Source organism: Thermobia domestica, chromosome 1, assembly GCF_964235325.1.
Source record: "Thermobia domestica chromosome 1, izTheDome1.hap1.1, whole genome shotgun sequence".
Taxonomy (NCBI): domain Eukaryota; kingdom Metazoa; phylum Arthropoda; class Insecta; order Zygentoma; family Lepismatidae; genus Thermobia; species Thermobia domestica.
The window spans coordinates 24,193,893-24,209,786 of NC_137454.1; the positions used below are offsets into that span (position 1 = coordinate 24,193,893).

At 35.6% G+C, this 15,894-nt stretch overlaps 1 protein-coding gene across 1 annotated transcript in view; it reads right to left on the minus strand.

The window, feature by feature from the left end:
- Positions 1-15,894, minus strand: part of LOC145683797 (uncharacterized) — a 148,986-nt gene that overhangs the window by 64,495 nt on the left and 68,597 nt on the right. The gene's annotated exons all lie outside the window — the stretch shown is intronic.

The window sequence follows — 15,894 nt, forward strand, 5'->3', positions numbered from 1 at the left end:
ATCAGTTATAAATAAATTATAGTAATTTGTCATTAACGGTAAACATCTTCTGAACAGACTGTACAAATAAAGTATATATATCCCTACACTGACCCTTACAAAAAGAAATGAGTAAATACACTAGAATTCGATGATTTGCACCCTAAAGTAAAATATATAGGATTATTAAGGAGGCGTTTCTGGTAGTAAGGGCGAACTCAAATACAAGCAATTTTTATACTTATCTAAAGGAATAATTGACAAAGGAAGGTTTTGTTGAATTTGCCCAAACAAAGGCAATTTAAATGCATATTTTTTTAAACAAGACTTTGCTGACTTCGCCCTTACTTATCCGGAACACCTCATATGCATATTATATATATACACAGGGTGTTAATGAACTATACCGACAAACTGTAAGAGGTGATTCCTCATATCAAAATCAGTCAAAAAGTTCCCATGGACCTGTGGGGAGAAGTGCATAGTTTCAGAACTAGGGATGTCCAAAATCGCGAAAAAGCCAAATTTCAAGAGGCCCTATTTCGAATTCGAGAAATCGTGGAATAGTGGTCCTTATCAGCGTAAAGGAAGTCACGCATACACAATCCAAAAAAATATATTTCATTAATGTTCAATGGATGTGCGGAGTATTCCCTGCAAGGTGAAATTCCCAGGCATGTCATCAACCGAATTTTGAGATATGCGCTGACTTTATGATTGGTCCAAAGTAGGCAAACGATAAGCCTTGACAGCAGTGAAGACGGAATCCTTTGGCGCGATGTCGGAAGTGTGAAGGATCGTCAACAGCACGGTCTCTCGTATTCGGGAAAAGGCATGCTGCGATGTTTTCTTTCATGCTTGTAAGTGAAGAAAACGTGAAATATACTGTGATGAAATACATCGCATCACACGTTATTCCGAACAGAAAAGAAAACATGGAGCTGCCGGTTCCTAACACTTCCTATTGCCCTCCAAAGTCCTGGATGTCGATTGTAGTCAAGGCTTACCACCTGCCTACTTTGGACCCTCCTTGAAATCAGGGTATATCTGAAAACTCTATTAAGAGCATATTTGAGAATTATACCCTGCACATCCAGTGAAAATTGATGTAATATGCATTTTTGGATTGTGTATGCGTGTCTTCCTTTAAGCTGATAAGGACCACCGTCCACAGTTTCTGAAATTCGAAATAGGGCCTGTTGAAATTTAACTTTTTCGCGATTTTGGACAGCGCTAGCTCTGAAATTTTGCACTTTACGCAATAGGTCCATATGAACTTTTTGCTTATTTTGATGTGAGGAATCACGTCCTACAGTTTGCCGGTATAGTTCATTAACACCCTGTATATATACACACCCATTCATTAATTTATGAACACCCCTGAAGTTGTTTTTGTCAAACAAATTATGTTATTTGCTATAACATTTAAAAAAATCTGTGTTTCCCTTGCATTTTCTGAAAAAAAATTCAAATCATAACACTTTTTTTTTTTTTTTCGACACACGATTAAATTTCTATTTCATCAAAATATCTAGTACAAGCTTTGATCACCGCCTTGGAAACTTAAAAGCTCATGTTGAGATACAATTATTGTGACAGCGCTTGATGGCACTAATGTCGTTTCTCATACGCGAGAAACGATAGGTCTCACTTCCGCAGTCACCCTACTCATCAGATATGGCTCCTTTGGAAATCATGCGCGAAATCGCTCAAAGTGAATTACACACTTATGCAAGATGATTTCGGAGACAAGTTTAGGAGTGACAGAGACCCTGGAAAGACTGGACTGCTGCGTAAGGCGATTAGTTTGAAGGTGATAAATTGTAAACATAGATAAAGTACTTTTTTATAAACGGAACTAATTTTGAAACTGTTTTTGATGCTCCCTCGTAAATGCAATCATTTTTATTACCTTTTTGAAATGCTCCTTAAACATCTAATGCTGATGCTCTATAATAAAACAAGTATGAGTGACACGAAATGACAATTAGCAAAATTATCCAACATTGCATTTCCAGTTGAGAAAATAGTTGAAAATTATTATTTTTTTTTAAGCTACTGAATATTACTGATTTATCATTTTCTTTCATTAGAATATGTGTTCTTAACTTGCTGATTCATATAGTAATAAAAAAATGTACTCTTCTCGTAGTGATAACGAACTGCTCACACATATCAATGACACCAAAGCCAGAGCTTTATTCGGTCTCCTAGATTTCGGGAAGAATCTAAAGCTCTAGGTGGGAGAAAATATTCATCTCCTACAAGCTACACTTAGATCTTGAATTTTTTTTTCGAAAAGGAAATGAATTCCCCTAACATCTGGATATAAAACTGCTGAAACTAACAACGTTTAGAAGTTAACATTAAAAGCCTTAAAATGTTCTTACGCGTATTTATACATTTTCATCTGTAAATTTGCAAAATTAAGTTGGCAACCCTACTACAAGTTGTCTCCCAGGCGGACGGACATGGTACATACAAGGTGTTTCAAAACACCGACAACGTTTGGGAGGTGATTCCTGACACCAAGATAAGATTAAAAAAAAAAAAAAAAAAAAAAGTATAGACCACAAATGCTTCCTTTAGGAGCTATACGCTGCTGAAGCCATGAAAAAAAAAAAAAGAACTTTAAAGGTTCATAGCTCCAAAACTATAGGACCTACCGTAGTCGGGTCAAGCTTTTACTTCGAAACTAATATGTGCCCTTTCCAATAATACATGTTTCAGAATCCTAAGGTACTCACGCAACAATTTTTATACAGGAAGTTTGGCTATGGGCATATAATTTGAAGTGCTCACCAACTACTCTATAAAAATTGTTGCGGAAGTACCGCAGGATTCTGAAACTTGGATATTTGGATAAGGCGCATACTTGTTCCTAAGTGAAGTCTTGACGCGACTACGGTAGATCCCATAGTTTTGGAGCTATGCACCTTTAAATTTCATTTTTTCATATTTTCGGCAGCCTATAACTCCAAAAGGAAGCATTTGCACCCAGGTTGGTCTATACTTTTTTGTCTGATCTTGATGTCAGGAATCACCTCCCAAACGTTGTCGATGTTGTTTTGAAACACTCTGTATATATAAGAGTCTTGATACACAGAACTCTTTAAAATCTTGTTCTTTTTTATCATACAAAAAGTGCTTATACTAATTTATTTCTCTATTTAGAGCTATAATATTAACTTTTCAGGATATTCGTCTCATCTTAACATGGAAAATGCTCCTACCTTCAAAAATATGTTAGGAGTCACAAACAGAAATGCTAACTGCACAAACACCTTGAGAAGATTTTATGGAGCTGACGGGAACGCCAATCGAACCCAGAACCGTCTTACCAGGACAACCATCCTTCAATTAAAAGACCCATTTTAGTTAAGCTACCAAGTGCATATCAATAACCATGACCCGGTTGTCACAGGTCCCCCTGCGAGCTAATGTATCCTAGCAACGGACAGTGAAAGGTATTTATAAAAGACCCGTTGTTTTCTTTATTGACTATACTCATGTGGTAGAAACATGGATCATCTATCGTCCAATCACTTAGTTTTTCGCATGCTTAATTTTAAATGTAACTTGTGGCATTTATCTGCCTATCCGACTGTACGATTTAAGATGGAATAAATGTATCACTTAGCAATCATTGAAGTATGAAACAAACCGGGAGAAATGAAGGCGTGGTAGGGTCATATGGCACATTAGATAAAACCAAGAATTGACATAATTTAAGTTACGTTGAGACATATTATAGCTTCCGTCATTTATCTTTAACTGTTAAGAAAAAAACTATTATTAGCACTTTCAGTAGGGTGCACGGTAACATATTTATACCGTAACAGAAGGTCAGGATCCGACTCCACGAATTATGTATACTATGGAGTTTTCGTAAAAAGTGAATTTTCCAAGTCCCTGTAGGGTTACCACCCGTCCGGGTTTGACCCGGACATTCCGGGAATTAAACAATTCGTCCGGAGCAATATCTACTCCGGACGCCAAATGTCCGGGAATATGAAAATTTATAAATCTACATTTCATATCTACAAGCAATTACTAAATTAAATTTGACCACACAGACAAATGTGGATGCGCTGTACTCTGAATTTGTTTCGGTTATAAAAGGTCTCGCTAAAACCATCTGCAGGAAAAGAGATAGGCCATGTGAAACGAAGTGAAATCTCTTGTTTCAGAAATGTGGAAATGAAAATCTGCCAAACTTGTACAAGTTGGTTCGGTTTGTAATTTGTATTCCCGTACGTAATGCTTTTACCGAATGTGTCTTTTCTATTATGGGAAATATTTGGTCCGATAGTTGCAATCGCCTAGATGTTAAGAGTTGTAAAAGCAGAGATACAGTGTAAGTTAATTTTTCTTAAAACTGCTCAGAGTTTTATGACTATTTAATGAAAAAAACCTAGCTTCTTGAAACTACGAAAAGTAACAGAAAATATTCATTTTAAGTATAAGCAAACTTAAACGGCATTTAACTTTATATATACTAATATGAGCTTTGAGATCATATTTGAAGTTACTAGGTAAGCATTTTAGTAATGTTTCATATAATGTGTATGTCTAACGTAACTGAATTTCATCCTATTTACATGTTTAATTTCGATAAACTAGAGTCACAAAGGAGAAAACGTAAAACCTTTTAAAGCAAATGCAGAGGATTGTTCTCTTTAAAAAGTATAATTTCTCACTTACTCTCTTTTACCTTGTCACGCTAATAACAAATAATATGTTTTTAATATTGAGAGTCTACCCTTGCGTGTGGGTGTGTAAAAGGGATGCATTATTTTGCATGACTATCTTTTTAACTTAACTTCAACTCTCGATATGTCCGGGATTTCTTCAGATGAAAGGAGGTAATCCTAAGTTCCTGAGACTTGTAATACTCCCCTGTGAGCCAGCAGCTCTAAGTGCATGGTCCGGGATTCAATTTGGGTGTTAAAAAAAATGCAAACCCAAATAGTGGTTCGGACCCCTTTTTGCATTGGCCCTGTGCTGTAGAAGGAAGTTAACCAAGCTCCCACACCAAAAAACGCAAATAATAATAATAATAATAATAATAATAATAATAATAATAATAATAATAATAATAATAATAATATAGTGATACATCTTTAATATTTCCTAGATTTGAATAAAGAGAAACACGGGTAAATATGAATAAGGGTTGCACTGTAAAGAAAAAAATTTTGGCCAGCAGAACTAAGTTTCCTTTAATATAAACCTGATCGAAATACACACTGTCAGTGGCGTATTTAGGGAAGTGGCTATCGTGATCAAGCCCCCTGAAACAAATTTGGAATATCCTATGCACAACTTCATTAAAATGTATCGGCACCCAAAAGGAAAAATATAAGTGTTCATTCACGTGTTGTGCATAGCCCTCCCTGAAACAAAATCCTAAATACGTCACTGCACACTGTTCAGAATAACACTGCATACATCACTGCAGTACAAACTGACAAATTCGAATCCAGTTAATGTAACGTAACTCTGTACGATACATCACTGAGGAACACACTGACAAATTCGAATCTAGTTTTCTGTAACTTAACTCAGTACGATACATCACTGTGGAACACGCTGACAAATTCGAATCCAGTTTATGGTAACGTCTGTACGATACATAACTGCGGAACACATTGACAAATTCGAATCCAGTTTTCGGTAATGTAACTCTGTACGATACATCACTGTGGAACACACTGACAAATTCGTATTCAGTTTTCGGTAACGTAACTCTGTACGATACATCACTCTGGAACACACTGACAAATTCGAATCCAGTTTTCGGTAACGTAACTCTGTACGATACATCACTGTGGAACACACTGACAAATTCGAATCCAGTTTACGGTAACGTAACTCTGTACGATACATCACTGTGGAAATACTGACAAATTCGAATCCAGTTTTCGGTAACGTAACTCTGTACGATACATCACTGTGGAAATACTGACAAATTCGAATCCAGTTTTCGGTAACGTAACTCTGTACGATACATCACTGTGGAACACACTGACAAATTCGAATCCAGTTTTCGGTAACGTAACTCTGTACGATACATCACTGTGGAACACACTGACAAATTCGAATCCAGTTTTCGGTAACGTAACTCTGTACGATACATCACTGTGGAACACACTGACAAATTCGAATCCAGTTTTCGGTAACGTAACTCTGTACGATACATCACTGTGGAACACACTGACAAATTCGAATCCAGTTTTCAGTAACGTAACTCTGTATGATACAGCAAACTACGTAAAGATTGCAGACACTCTATATTTTCTCTCAAACTACTGGACTGAATGGATATTTAGTTTGTTCATGATGGCTTGCAAGCTGAAAAAAGAATATATATATGTGAAATCTTTAATCGAATATTCCACGTTATGCCCTGTAGGCTAAATGAATCAATTTGAGATTAAAGATTGACGAAAGATTCTGATTACGAAGGAACTGGTGGAATGACAATGTGAGAGGAAACGGAATAATCCACGAATACGCCACCACAAGCTCACATTCTCGCTGAAGATGAAATGGAAATCATCATCATAGATATTCGGCCATTATTGGCAGGTCATTTGCTGCAACTGAGAAGCTTTCAACCTCCATGGTCTTCAGCTAACCTCTTCAACTTCTCTGTTTTGATACCGTCCATTAAGGGTCTTCACTACAGCAAAATTAAACTACCGCTAATATTAGTGTTTTTCCTTAATATCTTCAAAATAAATAAAAATATTGGAAAAGCAGGAACGTAGTGAACTGGACAATACGATTTTGCATGTGATACTGTTATCACAACTCATCTATCTGCTTTCGATTTGCAACTGTAGATAGATTTAGCACTTTCTGCGGGTTCTGTAAATAGCGACATAGCAAAAGTAGATAGGTGAACTGTGTAACGGTATCACATGCAAAATCGTATTGTCTAGTTCACTACGTTTCTGCTTTTCCAATATTTTTTATTTGTTTTGAAGATATTACAGAAAAACTCTAAAATTAGCGGTAGTTTAATTTCGCTGTGGTGAAGACCCTTAACTGTTGCCTCCTTCTCCCCCTCCCTCTTTCCTGCCACATACCCTCTAGCATGTCCTTCATAGTACATTTCCTTCTTAGCCAATGTCCCAATCAGTTTGTTCCTTTTCCTAATAATATCTAAAATTGTTCTCTTCTCCTCCATTTCCAACACACTTTCATTCCGCTTGAGTCAGCTAATTATTTCCATTCTTCTCCACGCCTACATTTTGAAAGCTTCCAGTCGCTTTTCACCACTTTTGCGTAATGTCCATGTTTCTGACCCATACAATACAATACTACACACAAAGCATTTTATGAGTCTTTTTCTCAACTCTTTATTCAAGGTACTACAAAATAGTATTTTCTTTCTTCTAAAGACTTCTTTCGCCATTCCTATGTTTGCTTTTATTTCACGTTCGAAGGACAGAAAAACAATTTGCGGAATGAAGTGTAGGAGTACTTCGACGAATTTCATGGAAACATTGTCGTTCATCATAACCTCACATGGCCTGGGTCGAACCAGGAACTTGTATTCCCTACTTCAAAATTGATCATTAGGGGAAGATTGTATGAACGTAATCGAAGAGAATGATGTTGAGTCAAATTCCACCTATCAAATAATCAACCCACTTCCATCTAATATATGCAGAATTGGCTCCATGTAAAGATTTGTTTACGACTATATGTAGCTGTTAAGCATAATATACAGGGTTAGCATAAATGATTCGTTTTGAAAAGGCTATATTTTCAAAAGTATTACACATACACACATGAAAGATATGAAAAGAACCACAAACTCACAAAGTTTATACGCCCTCTACAAATGTTCAATATGTGTCTCTTTGGTGACACGACACACGTTCAGACGATACTCGAGCTCATTCCATACATTTTGTAGCATAGTCCTGTCAATCGTCTGGAATGCAGCGCTGATGCGTTCTTTCAGCTCGACTAAGGATTGCGGTAGTGAGGGTACGTAAACTAGGTCCTTAACGTACCCCCACAGGAAGAAGCCGCAGGACCGTTAAATCAGGAGATCTGGGAGGCCAGGAGAACAAAGCTAGGTCATTCTCACAAGTACGCCCGATTCAGCGATGCGGTATGTGCCAATGAGGGGGTGCCCCGTATTGTGCCCACCCTCGTGCTGCCACTTAGAATACACAATACAAACCTGGTGAGTTTGTGGTTCTATTCAGATATCTTTTATGTGTGTACGTGTAACACTTTTCAAAATATAGTCTTTTCAAAACGAATAAATCATTTATGTTAACCCTGTACATATAGACGGAGGTGGGAGGGAGAAGAAGAAAAACTTATCACGGATCTGACGGATAATCAAAACTCATATATCATATATAGCATAGATCGGAAACAGATCCTCCACAGACAGGATTATATGATGTGAATATATCTTAATTTAATTTCTGGAAGGTTAGTTTATCAACATTTGTTTCTATTTTTTATTTTCCAAATATAGATACAATACTAGTATTATAACTTCTATAAAATCTAAAAAAAAAAAAAATCTTTATCAGGGTATCGAATTTCTGAGCTTCAAATCTTCTTGTTGTTGAAAGTGCAATCTCAAATCACATCAACAAGATTCTTTCGCTTTCTTACTAAAGTAGTCTGGATATTCATCAATAAAAGTCAATACCAATTACCAAATTGATTCCTTTATAATTTCCGGTTATTTGACAACTTGTCACATTTCAGGTTGACGAATAATTTGTTGTATTTCTGTTCATGTTGCGATTTGTCACTACACGACAGAATAACTCTGAGGATTATTTAGTATTACCAAACTGACTTTTTGGGCCCAAAATCATGAGCTGTAATCATAGACTCACACACGTTGTATTTATAAACTTCTTTTACAATCAGAACTTTCTGAACAGAGAAGATGAACAGTCTCTCTGCAAATCACTTTATCAATTAAAATGTGACAATAAATTTTATGTTGCACAATACTTTTATTTTTCACGCTCGTGGCCGAGAGTGCGATGCAAGAAGGATCAGCAAATGATATTGCAGTTGACCGGAGATACGTCCAATTAGAATGCATAAGTAGCGTAACTGAAGGTAAATAGAGATTTGCGATTCTTTTTTTTTTTCAATCTAACATTTTGTAAACAATAATTCCTACTTGAAACCAGAACACACAAAAATACTTTCAATAAGAACTTAAATTCTTTACAATTAAAATTTACTGAAAACCAAAGTTCTTTATTTCTCTCGGCCAACAGTATGGGAAACACTACGAAAACGTATTGACAATGGATTAAAAAATATATATATTAAAGAAATTTAATGTATTATAGTTCCAGTTTTTCAAGGAACCATCTATCAGAATGCTATACAGTACTTGTTAATGTTATCTTTTGTCGATCTTTGGTGAGTTGCTTTCTCGGCCATGAGCAGGAAAAATAATTCACATGTCATTTTTAAAGTAGAGACTAGGAATGGCCACATTTTCCGGAAAAACGGAAAATATATTTTCCTGAAAAACTGAAAACGGAAGACGGAAAATTTTCCGGAAATGCGGAAGACGGAAATTTTTTCACAAAAGCGGAAAATGTGATTTCCGGAAACCCGAAAATCATTTTTCCGGAAATGGCCATCCGTAGTAGAGACATTACAGTGAGATAGTGATAAGGAAAACTTGCTCTTGACACCTTGATTCGATCCCTGGTAAAATGAGTTTAAGTGGACCAAACCGTGTGCGTGAGTTTCTCGGAGGTCTTCCGTTTCCTTCCACATTATTATTTCAACAATTAGTTCACGATCATTTAATTTCAATAATCATCCATCCTCTTTCGGACTGAACGGCACAAGCATAGGACGTACACTAGAATTTTCATTTAATTTTACTTTTTAGTTTTAATGCATCGAGTCTATCGTAGACTTCCTAAAGTGGATTACGTTTACTAGCTGAGTTTGCAGTACGAAAAATGGTCCACTATTCCTTCTGGAAAGCGTTCACAAGTTATATGCTTCAAATCCGCTGCGAACACAAACTACAGTCGGATAAAAGTGGTCCAATGACGTATTAAATCAGCTAAGTTACATTCTGTTGGTGGTTTCCATTATTTTGGTAACTATCTGTATGTCATGTATTCGACTCATAGGACGAGACAACAGTTAAGAGTTAGTCCAATAAGATAAATTTGAATAAGTGTATAAAGCAGCATAATAATTTTTAGGAGATACACAGACTGTGTCACGAGTGGCAAAAGCTTCATTAAGAGCAAATAATGAAAAAAAAAAAGCGAAAAGAAGAAAGAAAGAAAAAGGGAAATCGATTTATACGACGAAAGGTGGTTATTTTTTCTCATTACGAACCATGTATTTACTGTTAATTAATCTCTTGAATCGATTCTCCCTGCTTCTTTCCCATACAAAAACAGTAGCGACAGATGATTTGCGACGAATAATGTCAAAGTCTTTTGATAGTTATATTAAGACAAGATGGCTTCCCTCTTTCATCTTCGTTATTTGTACACTGTTCAAACATGAAACGCGCCATACATCTTGGAAACTAAATTTGTCGTTGATTCAATTTTGAGGGCAGGGTTAGTTCAGTGGCTGGATGTTCGTTTCTGACATCAAGGGCCTCTGATTCAGATCCTGGTCATGTAAGCTTATCATATTATTTCTTGTATCAGAAATTTAAATGAAGAAACCATATTCTATACCACAAAAGAAAAAGTAAACTTCCAAATTATTTTATTTTGGAGCGTAGAAAGATGTGTTAATTAGACAAAAAATAGGTCATTCCACAGAGAAAAAAGGCCAAACCTGAAAGCGGCAATTCTCTAATTCCATTAAATGATATACAGGGTGTTTCAAAACATTTCGGAGATGATTCCTGACACCAAGATAACAAAAAATATAGACCAATCTGGGCGAACAAATGCTTCTTCTCGGAATTATAGGCTGCCGAAAACATGAAAAAATGAATTTTAAAGGTCCACAGCTCCAAAACTATGGGAGCTACCGTAGTCGGGTCAAGACTTCACTTAGAAATTAATATGTGCGCTATCCAAAAATACATGTTTCAGAATCCTATGGTACTCACGCACCAATTTTTATAGAGGAAGTTTTGCTACGGGCATATAATTTGAAGTACTCACCAACTACACATAGCAAATAGTTCTTCTTGTCCTTAATCCTTATAGAAACTAAAAATATTCACTTTTAGCAATTTAACCAAACTTCGTCATTGTAGTTCTACCGGAAGTTTTTAATAATTATGGGATGTAGGAGATTCTTTTGCTCTTCATAAAACCTCATCAACGTTGGAAAGTTTTATTTTTGGCGATTTACCTAGATAATACTACACAAACCTACAAGCAAACCAAACTTGTACATTTCATGCTACAGATTTTATTCCAATTTCAATTACCTAAAACAAGAGATTTAGTGTTAAAAAAAAGGCCATTAAAATAACACGGACATTTTTTTCATTTTCTCTTTCTACATTGAAAATATAAAAAATATACTTTTAAGAATTTACTGGTGGATTCTCCCTTAAGAGTCTTCATCCCGGTGAAATTAAAATACCGCTAATTTTACAGTAATTATGTGATATCTTTAAATAGATAAAAGATAATCGAAATGTGGAACAAGAGCGCCCTACACAATATTATTTTACATGAGATACCGTTATCACGACTCACTTATCTGCTTTCGATTTCGAGCCATTTTGAATATTTATTTTCGCGTTTCTAAGCAGCTGAAAACGGAAAGCCACTAGGTGACTTTTGATAACGGTACCTCACGCAAAATAATATTGTCTAGGGCGCTCTTGTTCCATATTTCAATTATCTTTTATCTATTTGAAGATATCACATAATTACTGTAAAATTAGCGGTATTTTAATTTCGCCGGGATGAAGACTCTTAAAGTTATAAGCATGCAAAATATTCAAAGTATCACATCAACCGTGATTTTATGTCAGTAAGGGGATTTAAATATGGATGACCATACAATAGAAAGAACATGAAAGTATCTTGGCACGACAATCACTGAAAACAATAAAACAACAGAGAAGATACAAGAAAGAATAACAAACGGAAGTAAATGCTATTACGCATTACAGAATGTATTCAAATTTAGGAACGTCAGGAGAAAAACAAAATTAAGCCGGTACAATACGATACTAAAACCAATAGTCATTTATGGTTCGAAAAGTTGGGTAATAACCACGAGAGAGGGCAAATGTTTAGTGAGATGGGAAAGAAAAATAATGCGAAAAATATATGGACCAATAACAGAGAAATGCGAAAAATATATGGACCAATAACAGAGAATAACACACGGTGCATTAAGACAAATTTAGAATTACAAGATATATACGTCCAGCTAAATAGAACTATAACAATCAAACAAGGAAGATTAAGATGAGAAGGATATGTGCTGCGTATGCACGAAAGTAGAACGGCTAAGAAAGTGTTCATAGGGAAACCAGACGGTTAAAAGAGAAGAGGCAGACCCAGAAAAACATGAATAGACGACCTAGAAGAGGACGTAAAGAAATTAGTAGGTGAAGAAGAAAAGCAGAGAACCGAGAAGAATGGAGGAGAGTGGTTAGGGAGGTCGAGGCTCTTCAAGGGCTGTAGCGACGACCAGTAAGTGCGTCAGTTTATGTAGCTTTATACACTTCAGATAAGTACGATTTGCTTTCTAATAGGACTTACATTACATTATTAAGAGAGAGAGAGAGAGAGAGAGAGAGAGAGAGAGAGAGAGAGAGAGAGAGAGAGAGAGAAAACGCTAGTACGCTTCTTTCCGAATAAGCTGATGCGTGTCTCTACATTTTGCTTTGGAAAGCTGAAATGAAATAAAATTTCTAGTATAGCGTCCCACGATTATGCACCGAGTTTAAGGGAGATGGTGATGATGAGAATGAATAAAATGATGGAATAAAAACGTGGAAGGAAACGGGAGTGCTCTTGGAAACTTGCTTGACCGTGGATCGAACCATGGACCCCACGCACAAGAAGTAAGCGCTCTGCTACTGAGCTATCGCGTCCTCCCCCCTTTTTAGTCGTAAGACTCATAGTATCAGCATTAATTGTGCCGAAAGTGTAACAATCTATATTCTGTTGAACGAAATTATCATTGATGAATTTTGCCATTATGAACTAGAACTTCCCTCTCCGGTTGACACTACTTTCACGAAGTCACGTTTAGGTGTCAAATAAGGTTTTTCACGAGACAACACATTCGTAATCTCGTCGCCCAAACGACACGAAGTCCACATAAGAAGTATGTTTTTAAATTCGAGACGAGAAGAGACATTTCGCGAGTCTCTTAAGTAGAGATGCAAAAAAAAAAAAAAAAAAAACAGCTTTTTTGAATCGATGGTTTTTTGCACATAAAAAGCCGGCTTTTTTGGAAAAAAAACGAAAATTTTGGAAATTTTGTTTTTTTTTTTTTTTCATTTTCATGATTTTTCTATCTAAATAGCTTTCTTATAGTATATTCTATAGTTAGATAAGAATCCCATGACCTAAATGCCATATTTCGATCTGAAATTCACTATCAAGATGGATGGAGCACATGTTTTACGAATTAAAGCTAACATGAAGAATGTAGTATTTGAGGGCAATTTTAGAAGCTATTTAACTTTATTTTAACTTTCGAGTTATCGACTTTTTTCTTCTCTAGATAATTTTAGTTTGTCATCCGTGTTTCATTTCTAAGAGGTTAGTACTTCAGCTTCTAGCGCAAAAGTTAAACTTACGTTTTTCTATATATCCGTCAAAGCGTACATCTTAACTATATATAAAACTACATGAGCTGACATAAATTATTGAGCACTTCCTGTAGGGCGACAATGAATAAATTTGGCATGATTGTAGCTTTCAGGAACTAACCCACAAGAAAATTACCAAAAGTGAATATTTTTAATTTTTAGGGGGTCGAAAGAGGGGATGAAAAATTTCCCCATGTTATTTAAATGGGCCTTTTTTTTTACCTATAATCTCATGTTTTAGGTACTTAGAATTGGAATTAAAATTTGAAATTCGGTATGCTTGTACGTTTTCGTTAGCGTTACCAAAATGAATCATCAGAAATAAAAATTTTCAATCGTAGAGTGGTTTAATGGAGAACTGAAAAATCTTTCACATTATATTTATATGGAACGTCTTCTACACCCCAAAATGTTTAGGTACTTCCGGCAGAATTAGAATGATGAAATTTGGCATGATTTTAGCCTTCCGGGACTAACCCACAGTAAAATTGTCAAAAGTTATTTTTTTTTTAATTTTTTAGGGGTCTAAAAAGGGGATGAAAAAATTCCCATGCTATTTAAATGGGCGTTTTCTTGGGATACAAAATCTTATCTTTTAGATAGTTGAAAATAGGAAAAGAAACAATAGAATTGTGGGTTCAAGAGGTGGGAGGCCGTAGGCAGACTAAACTCGGGAGTCTGGGGGCGGAGCCCACAGCTAGCCAAAGGCTAGTTTTTCAATATATCCTTTAAACCATACTTCCACATTTCTGTTATACCGGTACTGTAGCTGTGCAATGATTTAGCAATAATTTTCCGGATACAACCTTGAATACCAATTTATACAAATAATCAGTAGCGGATTTAGAAAAGTACTTTGGGAGGGGTTTCTCTGATTGTTTCGTTTTCAAAAAAGACAATAAACCCTTTTACTTTTAGGGGTGCTTGAAGTTTATGAGTACAGGCATAACTAATATTACGTTTCGTTTATATGTTTAGCAATAATCTTCCGGATACAACCTTGAAGATCATTTTATACTGAGAATTAGTGGCGGATTTAGAAAAGTATTTTGGGAGGGTTTTTCCTTATTAATGTTTAGTTTTTCTAAACATTCGTAATTTTTATTTGACGGGATCTTAAAGTTTATCAGTAAAGACATATCTAATAAATATTTCGTTTGTTTTAGACATTCCGTAACTTTGGGGAACAGGCTTCAATTCGAAAGACCGCCCCCCTAACCTTCGCAAAACCGTCAATGCTGGTAATTAGTAATAATAATAATAACGATTTAAAAACAATAAGAAAGGAAGTCGACTAACTCACAGTACACACACTATTTCTACATTCACAGATGGAATGAAGAAAATCTTTGTCAGGATGGTCGAATGCTGGGTTGAATCCCGGACTTCCCGATAGAGGCGCAAAAGCTAACCACGCAGTCATGTTTGTTGTGCAGTTGTATTTAGCTTAACTTAAATATAATGTAGTCCTTTTTTTTTGGGGGGGGGGGGTCCGTAATGATATGTGGAATCCCTCTTGTTAAAAATTCAGAAAACTTGAGGATTGGGTAAACCGTAATGGTGGTTATATAAAACTTAACTGTAGAATGTCAAGAATATACAGAACCCAAAGATCTAGATGTGCAGCCTTTAAGTGTATCATATAAGTATTTCTCTTGTGTTTTATTTTAATTTTATTTTGTTTCAAAAAGAGGGTATGGAATATTTTGAAGTATTTTTCTTAAAGAAGTGCTTATTTTTAGGGTTGGCTGGTTTACACTAGCTGTTTTTTTTAAATATCTGGTTTAAACCAAAAAAAAAAAATAATAAAATAAAAAAAATAAATAAAATAAAAAGAACGAAAAATGCGAATCGTATGAACTTCATGGTGACGTTTTCACATATCAAACCATCTGCATTAGTTTTATTTCCTTTTGACCTTTTACTCAAGGTGTCCCATGTTCAATTCTCGGTCGAACCACAACCCTCCTTTCATGCGTAAACCAAGTAGCGGTTCGGATGTCACTTTAAGCGAAAGTCTTCTCTTTGATAACCTCGGTATTACGTAAGGATGTTAAGCCTAAACATACGAAATAAAGCCAAGGTTGCTTAAATATATTGATAAAAATTGGCAAAATTTATCG